The sequence below is a fragment of the Cebus imitator genome, unplaced genomic scaffold, assembly GCF_001604975.1.
Source record: "Cebus imitator isolate Cc_AM_T3 unplaced genomic scaffold, Cebus_imitator-1.0 Scaffold139, whole genome shotgun sequence".
Lineage (NCBI taxonomy): Eukaryota > Metazoa > Chordata > Mammalia > Primates > Cebidae > Cebus > Cebus imitator.
Window position 1 is genome coordinate 4,937,785 of NW_016107454.1, and position 19,048 is coordinate 4,956,832.

A 19,048-nucleotide genomic window follows, 5' to 3' on the forward strand; every position below is an offset into this window, starting at 1 on the left:
AGAGGCTGACGTCTTGCTAATGGGACAGTGAGCTGGGTAGTTGTAGATGCTTTAAGTTCTTCAAATTGGGAGTCGGAGTTGCCTGTGTCCCATGAACCCTATGGACTGGTCTGTTGGCTCTGTATCAGCGTCAGTGAAGGACAGCCCAGGCTGCAGTTTCAGGAAGGAAATCAGACCCGAACCTGGCACTCAGAGGTGCTCTTCCAACAGGGGTTAAGCAGAAATACACAGGAGACAGGCTGTGCTTCATTGCACTTCTCAGGTCTAACGTCTGTGGTAATAGGATAAAGGAAATTGAAATATTTGGTCTCTGATTTCTCTGTGGGAAAGGCTGGAGAATGTTTCATTTTTGAGACGTGCTCCTGGTCAAGGATTTGCTTTGTCACATCACTAGCATGGCTGCAAATTTCAGGGTTCATATATTTTTAAACAACATCATCACCCAAACCTGGTACACCTTATTTATCACTACCTGTGAACTTGGATGGACAAGAGCGATCTTAGTTTATTTTTTTGTTTCTATAAAAAATACCTGAGGGTGTGTAATTTATTTTAGAAAGAAGTTTATGTAGCTGTGGTTCTGGAGGTTGTGCAAGAAGAAAGGCAGTAGCATGTGCTCGGCTTCTGGTGAGGCCATTTGCGTGGCACCAAAGCACAGCAGAGAAGTTCAAAGGGGAAGCAGGAACGTGCAAATGCGAAGAGAGACAACACCCGAGGGACTTCCTGGCTTTATGACGACCCACTATTTAGGAAAGTAATTTGTTTCTTAAGAACCAATCCAGTCTTAGGAGAGCCAGAACTCACTGGCTACCCTGAGCCAACAGCTCCCGCCACACTGGGAATCACATTTCAACATGAGATTTGGTGGGAACAAATAGACTATTATCTCCAAACCACAGTAGTAGCTAAGCGTATCATTGAGAAGGGAAATAAACCAACGTAACCAATCGGCTAACTACAGAGTGGGTTTGGTAGGTAAACTTAAGTAATATTTGGTCCAAACTTATTTCATAACTATATGGCAGCATCACCATCAAAGAGCCATTAATTCACAAAGGCCTGACCTGTACTGCCCATGTCTGAACTTTTAATGGTAGTTACAAAGAAAAAACAGAGTGTGCTTGGAGAATGTGTCTATGCAGATGGCTATAGGCTTTTCTTATGTTCCAGAGGCCTTCTGACCTACAGGAGGGTAGCAGCACCTTGAAGAGTCCTAGATCTGGCAGCTGAGGTAAACAGGTTGGCAAAGAACAAAAATGCTGGAGAGTGTTTGCAGGAAGAGTGCTCCTCCAAGTTTTCATGTATGGCACACATAGAAAATAGTGGTATTGATAAAGTATACTGGTCAGGTTCAGGAATTTCTGCCCTCTGTCCTCAGGGCAGAAATTCCTGAACCTGGCCAGTATACTTTATCAATACCAATAGCTCAACAAAGCTATGCTCATTCAAGAACTCAGGTTACAAAATTCTGATCTAGAAAAAAAAAAGAGCTTCTCTCTGGATCTCCATCCATATTCCATCATCAGAAAACAAGAGAGGAGATAGAATCTCAAGTTCAAAAACATTCGTGGAGCCCCATTTTTCGGTAGAAAATAGTAGTTTGAGTGTTTTAAAAATTCCACAATTGGAAGAAAGGCTCTGCTTCCTGTTGGTCATGTTACATTTTTTTTAAGTTGGCCTTTCTCTATCACTGGATAGGTGAGAAGATAATTCCATTGCTGCAGAGCTTACATTTGTTGAATGAAAGAAGAGACCCCTTTATGGCCATGGAAATTTCATTTGGTTTGGGTGATTGAAGCTTCAGCTGGTTAACTAAGTTGTCATTGTTTGGTGCAAGATCAAATGCACAGCTGGATAGTTTGGGAAAACTGACGCTAGAACTCCATGTCCTCACCTTTTCACCAAACAGTGACTTTTGCAAACACTCATTGCTGCTTGCGTGGGGGTGGGGTGCAGAAGGAGCCCTGATCCCTGCATATTCAAAGCTTGATCCAAGGGGGAGACTTCATGCTATTCCCAATAACAAGCTTCTTCAAACTAAGACCCCGGGGGATGCCACCATCACTGCCAATTGCTACTTGGGTTTTCATTGCTTGGAGAAGATAATTGCTGTTCATTGCACCCACTGAGCGGACAAATTTGTGGTCATGCAAGAAACAGCATATAGTAATCCTTGGACTTGATTATACATACATTCTTTTTTTTTTCTTTTTTATTACAGTAGTCTTCTGTAGCACAAGTGGCACTTCTGTAACTCTCCTGAAGGAGTATCCTCTGAATCACCCTGGAGGACAGGCACTTGCCCTGCACAGACTTCCGTGTTTGGAGAGCCGTCTGTGCATCCAGCTTCCCACCAAGGCCCCAAACAATGGGGTTCTGTCCAAGGCTTGTTGAATTTGTCAAACTAGGACAGTAAGGAATTGAATTCTGTAACAGCAAGTGTGTTTAGAAACAAAAAATTGAATGTCAAACTTGGGTGTTCTAATTTATTTTCTTCAAAGCAACTAGACATGGTAACAAAGATCTCTCTTTTTCTCCTAGACACACACAGAGACCACACTTAGTGAGAAGCAACATTAAAATTGCTAGAGAGTCTTAAGCTAGTTTCTATAAAAGCAGGCTTTGAAGTTTCAAGTCACTGCACTGACCTCAGTCCATGATAATTCATTCCCATTTCTTTACGTACAGTTCCAATAAGTAAATTTAGTATATATCTACACACACATATTTATATCTTTTAATTCCTACAACAATCCCGCGAGCTGGCTGTAATGATTAATTTTATGTGTCCACTTGACTGGGCCGCAGATTGCCTAGACATTTGGTTAAGCATTATTCTGGGTGCATCTGTGAGGGTGTTTGGGGGTGAGATTGACATGTGATTTGGCAGACTGGGTAGAGAGGATTACCCTCCCTATGGTAGATGGGCTTCATCAGTCAACTGAAGACCTGAACAGAACAGAGTATCTAAGTAAGAAGGAATTCCCCTGCATAAGCGGCTGACTGGGATGTTGGTCTTTTCCTGCTCTCAGATTCTAATTGAAAAAATGGCTCTCCTTGGATATCAAATCTGCCAGCTTTTGGACTAGAACTCACACCATCAGAAGGCTCTCCTGGCTCACAGGCCTTTGGACTCTAATGGGGACTACATCATTGGGCTCTCCTGAACCTCCAGTTTGCCAACTGCACAAGCCAATTCCGTATACATATTCATACATATACGTGTGTGTGTGTGTGTGTGTGTGTGTGTGTGTTTGTGTCCTATTGGTTCTGTTTCTCTGGAGAACACTGTCTAATACAGTGGTATTATTCATCCCATTCTAAAGGGCTCAGAAAGGCTTTATAATACCCAAAAGTCATGTAGCTAGCAAGCTACCTCTAGTATTCAAATTCAGTGCTTTTTCCATTTCACTGCAGCTGCCATCTCAAAGCCCCAGCCGCTCTACTGTAAAGTGTCCAGACCATGTGACTTTCTGCAAACCTGGTACAAACATAAAGTTCCCTGAAGGCAAATGTCTACCATCCAACAACTCCACTCTCCCCAGGCATCTCCTTTAGAAACACACACCCCTCCACATCAAGAATGATTGATTTGCCTTCTAAGTACCTGCATTTTCCCTAAGCATGTGTCCGTCTCTTACTCATAAATCCTCAAACACCTCTGACCATAAGAGAGGGGCCCCACTTCTTCACCCTGGAGGAATCCCAAGGCCTGACTGGGAACAAACATGCTTACTAACCTTAGGCACAGAGTGACTACACGATTCATGATCCAAAACAAGATCTTTTGGAAAAGGGAATGGAGAAGTACTACAAATCCCAACACTAGGACAGCAGATATAAATAGTGACTCTTCTGGGTAGACTGGGAAATATGGTCATCCTACTTACACACCTAAAGCCTATTGAACATCATCTTAGCAAATGCCATGGCTTTACCATCCCTGAAATAAAAGAGTAGCACGTTCTGATAATTGACCTTCACATTTTCTCTTTTTCTACATAAAAAATAATGGAACAAACTTCAGGTGGTGTTGCTCCAAGGGCCTAAGACGTTTTTAACAATCCAGTCAAAGTTCATGTGTGTGACATACACACACACTTGTTTCTTTCAATCCCCTTAAGTTCAAGGAAAGTGCTATATGTCTAAGGAAGTTGCTTTGGACTGTTAGAAAATCATCAATTTAGATAAATTGTGAGGAAGGAAATTTCAGGAGTTGCCCATTCAGGAAAGTACATGTAATTGGGTGAACTTAAACTTTTTATGGAGTTATAAGCCTTCCTCATACTCCCCAGACACCTGGTGAGGTCTTCTGGTGTCCTGTGTCTGAGCATGGGAAAATTTCCTTGCACCCCATTTGTTATCCTGCCTTTGAGTGTGAGAATAAACAGGGTTAAAATCAAACATCAATAATTTTTTTAAAAGTTTCAAATTTCAAAAAGAGGATTGACTTATTAGAACATGTTTTGGTAGTAAGAGTGAAAGTTTTTTGTTTTTTATTACATTGCACAAAGAAAATAAAATGAATATAGTTCAGTTTTTCAGCTCCAAACATATTTTCACAAAAGTCAAGTTGAAATGTTTTTCCATAGTATTTAAAAAAGTACTGTAATATCACATTAATAAAAGATAGGTCAATGGTCATGACAGATTCCAGAATACTCTATAGATTTTACATAAGTGATAATCTATAAGGAAAATAGAAGCTATTCTATAAATAATGTTTCAAAAGGGTAATTATTAATTCAGAAAAAAATATCGAGTAATATTTCTACATTATGCCATTCACAAAAAAAGTTTGTAAGAAATCAGATACATAAATTAGAACTATAGAAACATTCAACAAATACAAACATATACAAACATGCTTATTATGTTAGTTTAGAAAAGGGATTCATAATTGAAGCAAGAAGACAATGTCTGTAGAATAACAACTAATCACTTTATCTGCATTAAAAGGTGGAATTATTATATGACCAAAGATATAATGAAATATTTAAGTACAAAGGAGAGAGTAAGAAGAGAAAATAAAAATAAATCTTGCTTATTAATAATAAAATACATGAGGGACTCAAAAGGAAAAAAAAAGCAGCAAAAGGAATTAATAGGCAATTGTCCAGAAAAAGAAGAAAAAAGACATACAAATGGATAGAAAATATATAGAAAAAGAACCCATCTAAGAAGTAAACAGAAAATGTATGTATAAATCTAATCTAAAAAACAATTTTAGATCCATAGAATTGACCATTTCAAAGGGTTGATAAAGCTTAATCTTGACTAAAATGAAAACAACCACTGTTTTTGTGTTGTTTTGTTTTGTATGGTTTTTATAGTTCTAATACAACCACTGTTAACGCTCTCGCAGCTCCTCGGGAGGGAATGTAAACCGGTCTTTAAAGAACTTTCAGGTAGACTGCATTAACACTTTAATGCAAAGATACCCTAGCACAAGCCTACGTTTGCAGTATTTGTCAAGTGAAGAGTAGTAAACAACCTACGTATTGGCCTTAGGTAGAATAGGCTCACTGCTGTGATAAATAAAACCGATTGGTAATGATGCAACAGACAGTTGACTTCTTGTTCAGTAATTGTCCTGATAGATGTTTGTTCAATGGACTGCACTCCTGCCTTTTTTGTTTGGTTCCCTTTATTTCAAGGCTCAGCCAACCTGTGGAGTTTTCTGAGCCTATATCCAGCTGGGGGAGATGAAAAACCATGGAACAAAAGCCCAAGGGGCCAGGCCCAGAAGCAGCATCTACAAGGCCTTCTCGCACTCCACTGGCTGGAAATCAATTACCTCCATCCAACTGCAAATCATGCTGGGAAATGTGTCCATGGCCAAGGGAAGTAAGGCTTGGTGAACTCTCAGCTATCTGTGCCTCAATGTCTAACAGGGGAGAAATGTCTAACTGTATGACAACATTTCATACACAGAGATTCAGGTGAATGTACATATATTCTTTCAAGTCAGGAATAAAAATGAAAATGCAGAAATAAAGAAAATGTTGCCATTTATTGCAAAACAACCACATCATTATCATATTCATTTAGAGACACATGAATGCATAGGACATAGTGAGTCAGGACGTACTCTAAGGCAGTGGTCCCCAACCTTTTTGGCACCAGGAACTGATTTCATGGAAGACAATTTTGCCATGGACTGGGTTGGAGAAACATTTTCGGACTAGGGTTGGAGGATGGTTTTGGGATAATTCCAGTGCAGTACATTTATTGTGCACTTTATTCCTATTATTATCATACGGTAATATATAATGAAATAATTATACAGCTCACCATAATGTAAAGCATTGGAAGTTCTCAGCTTGTTTTCCTGCAGTTTTTCCTGCTGGGCAGCCCAGTTCCTAATGGGCAATAGACTGGTACTGCTCTGTGGACTGGGGCTTGGGGACCCCTGCCCTAATGGGTAGCAGAAGATGTCTCAGAGATTGTGTTGGGATTCAGATTGTGGTCAAAGGGAAAAGGAGAGTATGCGCTTGGAAGTCATATTTGAATAGTTTTTAATAAAATGAGTGTTTATTACTAATATAGTAAAAAATAAAGTTGAAAATGGAGATGCTGTTCTACAGCTCTGATTTTAGGGGAATTTTGAGGCCGTTGGGAAGTGATATGTGGATTTTTTTTCTTTTTTTTGTTTTGTTTTTTTTAATTAAATTTTTATTTTAAGTTCTGGGGTACATGTACAGGATGTGCAGGTTTGTTAGATAGGTAAACATGTGCCATGGTGATTTGCTGCATCTATCAACACATCACCTAGCTATTAAGCCCAGCATGCATTAGCTATATTTCCTAATGCTCTCAAGAAAAAAAACAGATCTTGGTGAGGTTGTGGAGAAATAGGAATACTTTTACGCTGTTGGTAGGAAGGTAAACTAGTTCAACTATTATGAAAAACAGCGTGGAGATTCCTCAAAGATCTAGAACCAGAAATACCATTTGACTCAGCAATTCCATTACTGGGTATATACCCAAAGAAATAGAAATCATTCTATTACAAAGATATATGCATGTGTATGTTCACTGCAGCACTATTCACAATAGCAATGCCATGGAATCCACCCAAATGCCCATCAATGATAGACTGAATAAAGAAAATGTGGTACATATACACCATGGAATGCTATGCAGCCATAAAAAGAAATGAGATCATGTCCTTTGCAGGGACACAAGTGGAGCATGTTTCTTTTTCTTTTTTTTTTAATTGCCTTTTTCTCTTTTTTCTCCCATACACAAGACTGTAAAAATAAGTGCCTCAAGATAAGTTTTGCTTTCTATGACACCACACTATTCCTCAAAATATTGTTTCTAGGACTCATCTGAGCTTCTATAGCTGTGGTTCCCAAACTTCTGTGTGTCCCAGAATCATCTCATTGGGGGGGAGCTTATTAACACAGATTTTGAGTCCCACTCCGTCGAAGTTTTAAATTCAGTAATTGTTGCACATGAGGATTTGCGTCTTCAACAAGCTTTCAGGTGAGGCTGGTGCCACTGATCTGGGATTACACACTGAAAACCACTTCTCACGGAAATGTGCATGCTCTTTGCTTTAAGTATCATAACCAGCTATGCTCTCATGAAGGCTATTTACTTCCATTACGTCTGTACCGTGTAAATACCACACGAGTATTTTTATGTAAATACCACATAAGAGTATTTTTTCTGAGCATCTCTTCCCAATTCCCTGTTCAGTGACATCACCTTGATAGGTTGAAATCAGCTGAAGCAGGATGTTTATAGCATGGAAATCAGCAAATGCTACAAAATCAGGGTTCTCCTACTACCTCCAAAGACAGCCAGTTGCTAAATATTCACTAATACACTGTTGATTAAACAAAACCATCGTTGCTGCATAACTCTTTAATATACGTGTGAAGGGTTCAAACAAGTGCTGGCTTTCTAGCTTAGACACCTTAAATTTTCTCTTACTCCACTTGGAAAGGAGGCTGTTGCCTGACTAGGATATGTTTTTGAGCTTGGTAATGCACGCTTTCTTGAAAAAGGGAAGGAAAATAAAAACTAGAGGGTCTCCAGCTTGGGTTGCTGGGTAGTTCTCTTTCTGCACAGTGTGGACAGGGACATGGAAGGAGTAGCCATATCTGTTGCTGTGGCCTATACATCTTCACTGTATCATTGCAATGTAACTGAACCATCAGGGATGTCCACGCCAGCCTTCACAGTGCTCATCTCAAAGCCAGTTATTCCCATGTAAAGCTGTCTCTGCTTTGTTTTCTTGGCTCTCTCTCCCTCTGTGCCTTTTAATAATTGCTGAGCACAGAGACATTGCTCTAATACTAACACTGATGTTTCTGGCTCACTGGCTGAATAAGATGATCAAAGGCTTTTTAAGGTCCAGGAGAAAGATCCTGCCTCTGTGTGGATATCAGACAGCTCAGAGCAAGTCCCAGCTCCCTCACTGTTTACACTGTGGCATTGGCCAACGATGGATCTTCAGTTTCCTCCTGTGTAAGATGAGGATAATAGTATCTAACTCAAGAATTGTGACAACTGGGATTGCTCATTTAAAAATAAGCTAGTAGAGAAGCTGGCTACATTAAAATAAGCTTCTTACTATAGCAAAAATATATACTAGAGTATCTTCTTTTGAGGGACTCAGGAGAATACTTTTTTCAAGAATGAAATTAGAATAGCCCCTAATTGCTTCTGAAACCTGAATGCTAGATCCCCTTGTAGTATTTAAGTTGTCCAGCTTTATTCCTGTGTGGTCATTAACTTTCCACATATAAGTTATAGAAAAGAGCTCCTTGCGGATGGCCTGGCTGATACCTCTTTGTGTCTGAGCACTGACACCTGTAAGCATCAATAATCACTTTGTTCGCCAGCATTATGAAAGGAGAGATTTGCCTCAAGAAGTTTTTCTCTATTTACTTGAGAAGACAGAGAACACCTTCTCTCATCCTGAAATTTTAATGGCAGGATAGTATAGTATTATCCAACCCAACTTCTCCTGACTCTTTCTGCTGAGGTTCAGCAGGAACCTAGGAATACAGCTGCATCAATCTGCTCTGCGTGCTCTGCCCAAATCAGGTTTGGAGACAGACATCCAAAGCATTTTTCCTTGGAGATCGCATTCCTGTTTTGAATCCGAGTCCTCATCTCCTAGAACTGGCACAGACAGTAGAAATCTCTCAGCCCAACCAGATCATTATAAGGAGGAAGCTACAAAGCAGAGAGCAGGGATAATCTCTCCCCTCCCATCACAGCCAGGGAGCAGCTGAGCCAGCATTTCACGCCAGGCATCCCAACAATAATAAATTTCCAAATTTTGTCAACCTTGTTCAAATATCTAGAAATTAGTACTGGTATTTTTACCTCAAAGCAAACTATTAGGCTGAGAAAAGCTAAGACTAACATCAAGAATCATAAAGAGGTTACAAATTGTATATTCTGGTAAACTTTTCAAGAACATAGATAGTAACGATCATAGTCATATTAACTTATAAGCTTATGCACCTTACATAGCATATGTACTGTACAAATATAGTGTTATACTGTTCTGGGCTCATTCTGTACAATAATACACTTTAATTTTCACAATGATACATAAGAAACGTATCATTATTTCTATTTTACATAGAAAAAGATTAGTAGAAGTCTACAAAGTTGAAACAACAGGCTAGTTAGTGAGAGAGCCAGAATCTGAACTTGGCATCTGTTGGACTCCAAAGCCCATTCCTTCCTTCTGACCTGTCAAGGACACCCATATCTCCCCTGGGAGCTCCATCTCAGAGTGAGATCTGTGTCCAGGCGATGCCAAGCTTTCTTTTTGATTGTCATCCTGCTTCCTTGCCTTTCAGCAGCTGACAGCATCCTATTAATCATTGAGCCTGGCTTTGAAATGAATTCAAATATCCCAGGCTCTTCTGAGGCATACAAGGTCTTTCTGTTTAAAAGATTGTATGCTTAATCACTTCCATGAGGCTGGGACATCTTGCAGAGGACACGCCAGCTGAAGTCAGAAGGCTGATAAGACCTCAGAAACCAGAGCAAATGTCTCCAGGGACCAGGATGTGGACTAAGGGATTGGACTGCAAAGGGGAATTGGAAAATTTCAAAACATCTTGATACAAATGCCGTACATTTTGATCGTGATCTTGGTTACAGGACTATTTACACGTGTCAAAACTAATCAGATTGTACACTTAAAAATTATGCTTTAATGAACAGTCTTCAACGTTATAATTCTTAGGCTATGGTTCTTAACTGCCCTTGAAAATCCAAAATGTATGCCTCTGTATCAGTCGATATTTCTGCAGAAAGTAGATGGCACACCCAAGTAAATGATTTTAGTATAATTCACTAAAGGTACTGTTTATTTAAAAATGCAGTCAAGGTGTAGGGTGAGCAGGAGAACAGTCCACTTTCTTTGGCTAATAACATCCTAGAGCTGCCAACCCTTCCAGCCTGGCGGGGGGGGAGGGCAGCTGTGCCCTAGAAGAGGTCAGCAGTGTGAGAAGGCCACCAAGTGGGGGTGGGGACCTCAGAGGAGTCAAGAGATGCAGCCAGACCCTCAGCCCAGCAGAGAAAGGACAAGGGCGTAGAAAGATATATGTGCAGTTATTACGTATTACAAAAATTAAGTCACTGTTAATTTAGATTGTTATGAGTTAACGACGGGTATTGCATTCCCTTAGGGAGCCAGTATATATAGACATAAAATTTAATACATGGCCTAGCAGTATACTGAAAATAATTTTTTTACATAAAAGAAGATGTTAAAGGAGAAACAGAGAAACAAATAGGATGATTAAACAAATAGATACACACTTGACCCTTCTCTAGCTCTCTTTACACAGGTGCTTCTCAATACGCAGGTTCAACCTGAAGCCAGACGCCCCAGATGTAGTCCCTAAGGGTGTGTCCTGGGGCATGGGCTGGACTCCAGAGGAGGTAGAGGGGTCTGAAAGGCAAACAGAGGGGGCCGGCATGGCCTCGCTGAGCACCTGCCACTACTGGATTTCTGGTGCTCTGAGATGTCAGCTCTCCCCCGCCCCCCCACCTCTTTCTAGTCCTGCCTTTAGTGAAAAGGTGTGAGGGGTGCTCATTTCTCTAGTAGAGCCTATTCAAGGTTTGGTTATCAGGATGGATCAGTGGGTATGGTCTTTCCCCCAAGTGGGCCCTTACCCTCATGACCCCTGCAGAATGTGACAGCCAGGGCCTGGACCTTCCTCTGTGGGGAACAGCTCCTCATGGGCATGGGCCACGAGGATGAGGCCAACTGCTGCTCACCAGCTTCCAACACCAACGCCACTGGGGCATCAGGATTTCTAAATAAAAGGAGATGGAGTGATTGGAAATCAGTGTCATCCTTGGTTTCGTTCTTTCTGTGACACTTATAACCTATCCATCAACAGTCCTAGTGGCTCCACAGAACACATCCAGAAAATGACTTCACCTAACCTCCTCCATGGCCTCTGGTTTACGTTAAATTCCCTAATTTCTTACCTGAATGATTGCAGTCACCCACTGATCAACCCGCAGCCTCTCCATCCTCCCACCTCCTTAATTCTATTCTCAACAGGACAACCTGTGGAATTCATTCAGAACGAAAATCCCATCACAACACTCCTGGACTCAAAAGCTTCCATTAGCTTTTCATCTCACACAGACACAGAAGCTGAAATCCTTAGAATGGTTCTTTGGGCATTTTTTTTTTAATTATTGTTTTGTAGAGTCAAGGCCTCACTCTGTTCATTGGCAGCTCTGGAATTCTTGACCTCAAGCCGTACTTCCTGCCTTGGCCTCCCCAGTAGCTGGGATCACAGGTGGGAGCAGCCACTGCACTGGCCACCTGAATTGATGTGTGATGGTGTGTAAGCCGGACCCACAGCATCACACATCAGTTCTCTTTCTGGCCTCATTGACTACAGTTCCCCTCCTCACTCATGCTGCTTGATCCACACTGCCCTCCTGGCTCTTTCTGGAGCATCTCAGGAACATGCCTGACTTCGGGCTCTCCCATTTGCTGTTTGCTCCGACCTCATAGAAAGTGTAGCTCTCACTTACCTCTTTCATGCCTCTTGTGCAATGATGTAGGCAGAAGTGCCTTGTATATGTACTTGTGTCATTAATGACAGCATGACCCTGCTCTCCAGTACAAATTTTTAAAAGTCACAGATGTCTTGTATACAAATTCATGAATTTCCCTAGAAGCTTTCTCATGTATTCCCTTAGTTTCAAACGATTTCAGTAAAGCATAAAATCATAAAGACATGTACATTCACAGAAAAACAGACACGTGTGCACACACACACACAGAGATGGTTTGTTGTTGTTGTTGTTGTTGTTGTTGTATTTATTTATTTTTGTGAGGCTTCCTGAAACCTTGCCCAGAAGCAACTACTCTCATCTTCACAACAAAAGTGAAGGGGAAAAGCCTGACTCACTCTATAGAAATGCTTTCCAAGCAACTATTCAGAAATACCTGAATCAATAGCAACCTCAATGATTGGGTAATGTTTCTCAGTATAAATCTTCTTGTTTCCAAAGAAACTTTCTTTTTCAGTAGCTCTCTGCCGCTGAGCAAATGCTAAAAGCCACTGGTGAAACCTATTACCTGACGCTAATAGGGTTTGAGAAAGAAGCAGGCACTGTTACTAATATCCTCATTCTGGGCTTGGAGATAAGAGTCCTTTCTATGCTGAGCTTTGTTGTGAGTGAAATTTCTCATCCGTGCTGCAGATAAGATGTCCCTGCTTGTTGAAAGCATTCCTGAGCTTCCATTTAGCAAGTTATGAATGGAGCCATCTGTGCTGCAAGCTCTGAGAAGCTGTTTATCACCTTCTTCCCCAGACGCTCAGTCACCTCTGCCTTTTCATCCTCGCCGGGTCCTGACACCGCAAACGTGATCGCTTCTCCTTCACCCTCCATATGCCCACCCTATAGGTGGGGCATTCACTGGAAAGGTGTTCTACTTGGGTTCACCAAGACGAGGACCCCTTCCTGCAGTTATGTCAGAGACTCTGATGCTGGCCTCTGAATGTTCTCTGCGTGATGCTGAGGCCTGGACCTTGCTATAAGATAAGAAAGGGCGACCATGAACTAAAGCATTAAACGAATACTGGCTATCATGCCTTTAATTAAGCAATTTCAGCGGCTTACATTCCCACTGGCCACTCTCCAGTCCATGCTGACTTGAGAATTAGTTTGATATTCATTGAAAATAGATGTTCCCAGTGACCAATTCTATCAAAATGGGTTCTTGTCTTTTCTTTCTGTCCCTACACGCCATCCTGCCTCACGTCCGGTGACCTCCTAGCTAGCCTGTTCCCCACTCTCTTCCTTCAAAAGTGCCCCCTACCGACGAGCAGGATCAGGCTACCTGGGCATTTCACATCACGCAGTGACCACAGCGTGGGCATGCAAGGGCAGAGGCCACAGCTGCCAGCCACCTAGGCAATTACCTCATCTTCACGGTAATTTTTAACGTGCTTGTGCTTTTGACAGCCCTCTTATTGTTATGCTGCATTGAGTTGCTGAGCCACCATTCCCATTGTTGGACTGAGACCCCCGAGGTTAGAGACCATTTACAAATTCGTATGCACAGGATCTTCCTCCTCAGGACAGTTTCTTAGCTGTAATAGTTTCTCGATCAGTATTTGCCATAAGGGTAGATGCATATCCAATGGATTATGTGAGCTAAACTCAGTGAGGGGACAAATATAAAAAGCTTGATTTCTTTCTCCAGCCTGTGCCAGATCTCAATTATATATAATTATATTAGATAATTAAGAGTCATCGTCAGCTATTTTAAAAAAACTAGTACTGTCTGAATGGAGCCTTCCAGTCCAGGGAGCTGTTCTTCTCCTGGAGCCTCGGAGGAAGGAGGAGTGTGGTCTCTTCCAACTCTTCTCCTCATTCTCCCCCCTCCCCGGCTTTATGCTGCCTCTGGATGCTCCAGGATTTGCACAGAAAGCTGGACAAACAGAGCAATGGAGGCAGAGTGCTGACCTGGCTGCGGGCTCTGGCTGCCCTCTCTTGCCACCCTGGGTGGAGCCTGAGAGCTGCTCTGGGGGTTGAGGGTGGGATCCAGGCCTGAGCTGGCCACCTCCTACAGTCCCAATTCCTGGTGGAGACTCACGCTGCCTCATCACGGCAAGACACCAGCCACAGGCTGCCCACGGTGTCCACCATCCCTGCCCTGACACCTGGGCGGCTCTCCGAAACTCACTCCTGCAAATTTTCCAGCCATGAAATAGAAACCAGGCAGGCATCACCCTTGACATAGGGTGCACTTATTAAAAGTACATAACTCCTGCCTTTAAAGTGTTTTTACTTGGTTGGGACACTAGGTACGTGATCAGATCGTTATAGTAGGCTGTGATGCACATCGTGATGGTTATAAACGTGGGCTAGCCTGGGGAGATCTAGGAGGGCACCAACCAGGATGAAAGTCCCGTCGGACACACTGGCTGCTAAGACCTTGAAATGCATGCTTTACACAGCTCAGCAAATCGCTTATCCAAGCTCCAAGAACCCCTTCTCTCCCTTGTCTCTCTCCTCTGCGAGCCTTGGAAATCCCAGGCTGCACCCAAATCCACCGACTAAAGGATATCTTCCTGGTACTGCACAGGCCTCTCGGCCCCCACACCAGGACAAAGGCTGCGGTCTATTCTGTTCCTGACCTCAGTGGCTGTTAAATATTTTCAATACCATTCTTGAACCTAACCTTATTCCGAGGGGCTTGGGAGCCTGTGCATTTTCTACCACTGCCACAGGCAAGAGGTATGGTGGACGTGTGCTCCATCCTGTTTCTTCTTCAAAGCATCCTTCTGGAGAGTTGCACGTCCTTGCAGAGACAGGGGCTTTGTGAAACAGGCCCTCAAGTACAGATGAGAACACTCGGCTTCCTACACTTGCCGCTGTGTCTCCCATCAGGTAAGAGGCCACAGGACAAAAAGCCCTGGGGCTGTCCTAAGGGACGCTGTCTTCCTCAGCAGCCTCCCCTACATTAGTTCCGGGCAGTCTTCTTCCCAGGTATGGGCTCATTTTCTCTAGATGCGTGATTTCATCTCTCAAATTCATAATTGGAAATATATTTCCATTTCTAATTTCTGGGAGATTTTTTATTAGCAGGGCCGGTGCAAAGGGCTTCTGCATAGTTCCCAGCTAACCAAGAAACCCATCGGGGATATAATTTCTAAGACACCTGGCAGGGAGCCCTGATTATCCTGACTGCACCGGGAGGCAGTGAGCAGAGCTGCCTTCTAGCCTGTGGGTTCCTGAGATTACTCACTTTTTATATGGATGCCCAGGAAGGTGAGCGGCTCGCCCAAGTTTTTACAGAAAGAGAAAAAAATGAATTCCAGTCCCTGAGATTCTTTAGGGTTTGGGGGAGGAAGATGGGGCCAAAATGACAGCTACAATTTTCTTCTGACTTTAAACATAATACAGAGTAAACATAAACTCTGGAAAGCATAAAAGAAGTAAAAAAAATGTTAAGAGACAGATTACTGAGTGACATATAAAGATATAGATATTACATGGCTTATTAAGATACATTTTAAAGAATATTAAGATCATTTAATTTTTGATTTTTTTTACATATTTCAGTTTCTATATCCTCTGGTCTTACGCCTATTTGAATGCATTTATGTTTTCTTTCTATTTCTTTTGCTTAGTGAGATCTGTCAGTTTTTATATGCTTTGTTATTTTCCTTAAAGAGACAACTCTTGATATTTACATACTTCACATTTTTTTTCTAATTTGTTAATGCCTGCTTTTGTCCTAAATATATTCTTCTACTTCTTTATCCTTAATTTAATATTGTTCTCTTATCAAATGTCTGATTAAATGTTTCATTTACCATTAAGGCTTAATAATAAAAATACTTAGGATTATAACTGTAGCTTGGAGTGGAATATTTATGCTTCTCCAATGTTTATATGTAATAGCCTCAAGGCTATTATCTTTTAAATAGTCTGTATTAATTTTTTTAAATCCTTCTTTGATCCAGGAGTGATTCCAGGGCTATTTCCATAATTTTACAATGTCTAATGATTAAGACTTTTGTTCGCCCTCTTGTTATTAACATTTTCATTTATCCATTTTTGAATTGCTCATTTCTATTTATCTGATAGTTGACTATGGTATTGTTTAGTTTTCAAAAATAATTTGTGAATGATCTTGTTTCTTACTATCTTTAATTTCTGTTACTGCATTTGTAATCCCTTATACTGGTTTTCTATTATTGCCAATAGAAAGAGAAATTACCACCAATTTAACAGCATCAAATGAGAAACATTCATCATCTAGTTTCTGTGGGTCAGGGGTCCCAGAAGCATGGCTCAGCCAGGTCCTCCACCCAGGGTCTCACATGGCTGCAGTCAAGGCATCTGGAGGGCCTGGGTCTCTTCCAGGGCGGGTGCTCCTCTCTGTTTCCCATGGCTGTTGCCAGGATTTGTTTCCTTACAGCTGTAGAAATCTTGGTGGCTTGCTTTTTTAAAAGCCAGCAGGAGAAATTCTAGAAAGGGCAAGCCCTCCTTTCAAGGATCTTCACCTAATTAAGACAGCCCCACCCACAATAATCTCTATTAACTCAAAAAGTTTTTGGAACTTTATATCTGCAAAATCCCTTCCCCTTTGCTATCTAACAATAGAATCTTGTGAGTGACATCTCATCATAGCCACAACCTACCCCCCTCCAACTCACACATCTGGGGCAGGAGGTCAGGGGATTACATAAGGGAGCAGGAACCTGGAGGTCATTCTAGAATTCTGCCTACTTCATTCCTTATTTTGCCCATTTCCTTTGTAATATGTCTCTCCTTTAATGTCAGCTTTGCAGCTTCCTTTGGCATTTTATACCAGTTTTATAGGTCCCATACATTTCCTTAAATGTGGGTGAAAATCCTTAGCCCATATTAAGAGAGCAAAGAATATGTCTCACCTGACCCTGGCCGGATTCCTCTCTCATACAATTCTCCTGATTCCCACCGTAATTCCTGCATTGCTCTTACCCAGATACACCTTATGGAGAAGGCTCCTTCATGTTTTAGGCGTCATCCTACTAGTCCCAGCTAATCTTTGATTATTGATTATGTGCTACATAAAGATACTTCCAAATCCTGTTTCAAGCTTGCCAGCTTGGTTGCACACAAGTATGAGGCCCTTTTCGGTAGATATGGCCAGACAAGTGAGTTTTTCCTGCAGCCATAACCTCCACATCAGTTTTCATAGAAGTATATCAGCACATAGATTGGCTTTTATTGTATGCAAACACAGAGCAGCATTGCTACCTGCATTCAGGACTCAATGGAATTACAGCTCTGTCTATTTTGTTTCCCAGTAATACCCTGCATTAAAAGCGTATATGAGGCAAACACAGCCATAATCTAGCCACAGGAATGACCTGACTGTAAAGATGAACCGAGTGACAAAGACCTTGTTTAATTAATACCTGAACATAGACACTTAGGAAGTTAGCTTCCTAAGTTGCTGCTCCTAATGATGAAGGATTCCTCTTTGAGTTGCCATTCCTAATGGTGAAACCATAGGGCTCCTCGGCTACTTAACTGTGTCCATATAAGGAGGGGGAATGTCTCTAAAACAGCTTAGACAATTCACTTATCTTGAATACAAAAAATTTCACCAGTAAAAACAATTTTTGACTTTTTTTCCAGTAATGGCAGATTTGGCAATTCAAAGTGATCCATTTACTGTTAAAAAAAAAAAAAAACCTAGAAAATCTGGAAATATATATATGTATACTTTAAAGTGTCTTGGTGACATTAGAAATTTGTGAGAAAGTAAAAAAGTACTGGGTCTAGATTATGGAGAAAACAGATCTACAAAGGGATAAACTCCCCTTTTTGAGCCACTTCTCCTTTAGGAGTTTGATCAATATGGAAAAAGGTGGCTCTGAGGGCAAGAAATTGAACAATGCTTTTGACCAATTCATATATGACCATTGGGACCATAACTAATATGCAGATGAATTGCATTAGAACCCAATGAGCTTTTCACAAGAGTAAGGCACTGCACAGAGACCCTCTTTGTGGGAAGAGAATATCTTCCTAGTCTAAAAAAATTTATACAAACAATATTTTGATTTAAAAAAAGCAAGTGAAGAGACAAGACAACATGTACAAGAACTAAAGAGAATACAGGCCAATTATAAAACCACAGAGCTTCCAAGTATTAATCAGACACATATTTTAAAATAATTATGATTACTGTGTTACAAAATGCTAAAACAAACAAACAAATATATACACACAAAAAAGGACTGAGAGTTTTGGTAGAGAAACTGAAATACTATAAAGATGACATAGCAGATTTGTTAAAAAGAAACAAATAGAAAGTTTAAAAATCAAAAATATTATAACCAAAATTACAAACTCAATGTATCTGATTAACAGCTGATTAGACATACTGAACAGAGAATTAGTCAACACAGAAAAGATAATATGCAACAAATTAGACAAAATGAAATTAAAATAAATTCATGAAGTAGGAATCCCGGAAGACAAGAGAGAGCAAGTGACAAACTGAATATTTGAGGAGATAATGGATGAAAAAATTTCAAAACAAGTGAAAAAAGACATTAAGACATTAAGCAAAGATTCAAGAATCCCTAAGAACCTCAAGCAGAATGAATAAAAAATAATGCACCTTGAAGTCTTTCTCAGCAAAACTGCTAAAAATCAAAGCCAAAGAGGAATTCTTAAAAACAGATTTACAAAGACAGATTACTTTCAAACAATTTAAAAAATGGACTTACAGTGGACTTTTCAGTTAAATAAAGGAAACCAGAAGCGACTAGAGTGATATATTCAAGGTACTGCAAGAAATAACTACGGTCATGAAACTTTATATCATGTAAATTATCCTTCTAGGATGAAGGGAGAATGAAGAGATTTTCATTCAAACTGCATCTGAAAGAATTTATCACTAGCAAACCTGAAATGAAGTAAGTGGTAAAGGTGTCTTAAGGGAAAAGAAAATCCTAAGTGGAGAGGTCATGATGCAGATAAGCATCAAGAAGCACAAACGTTATAAATACATAGATAA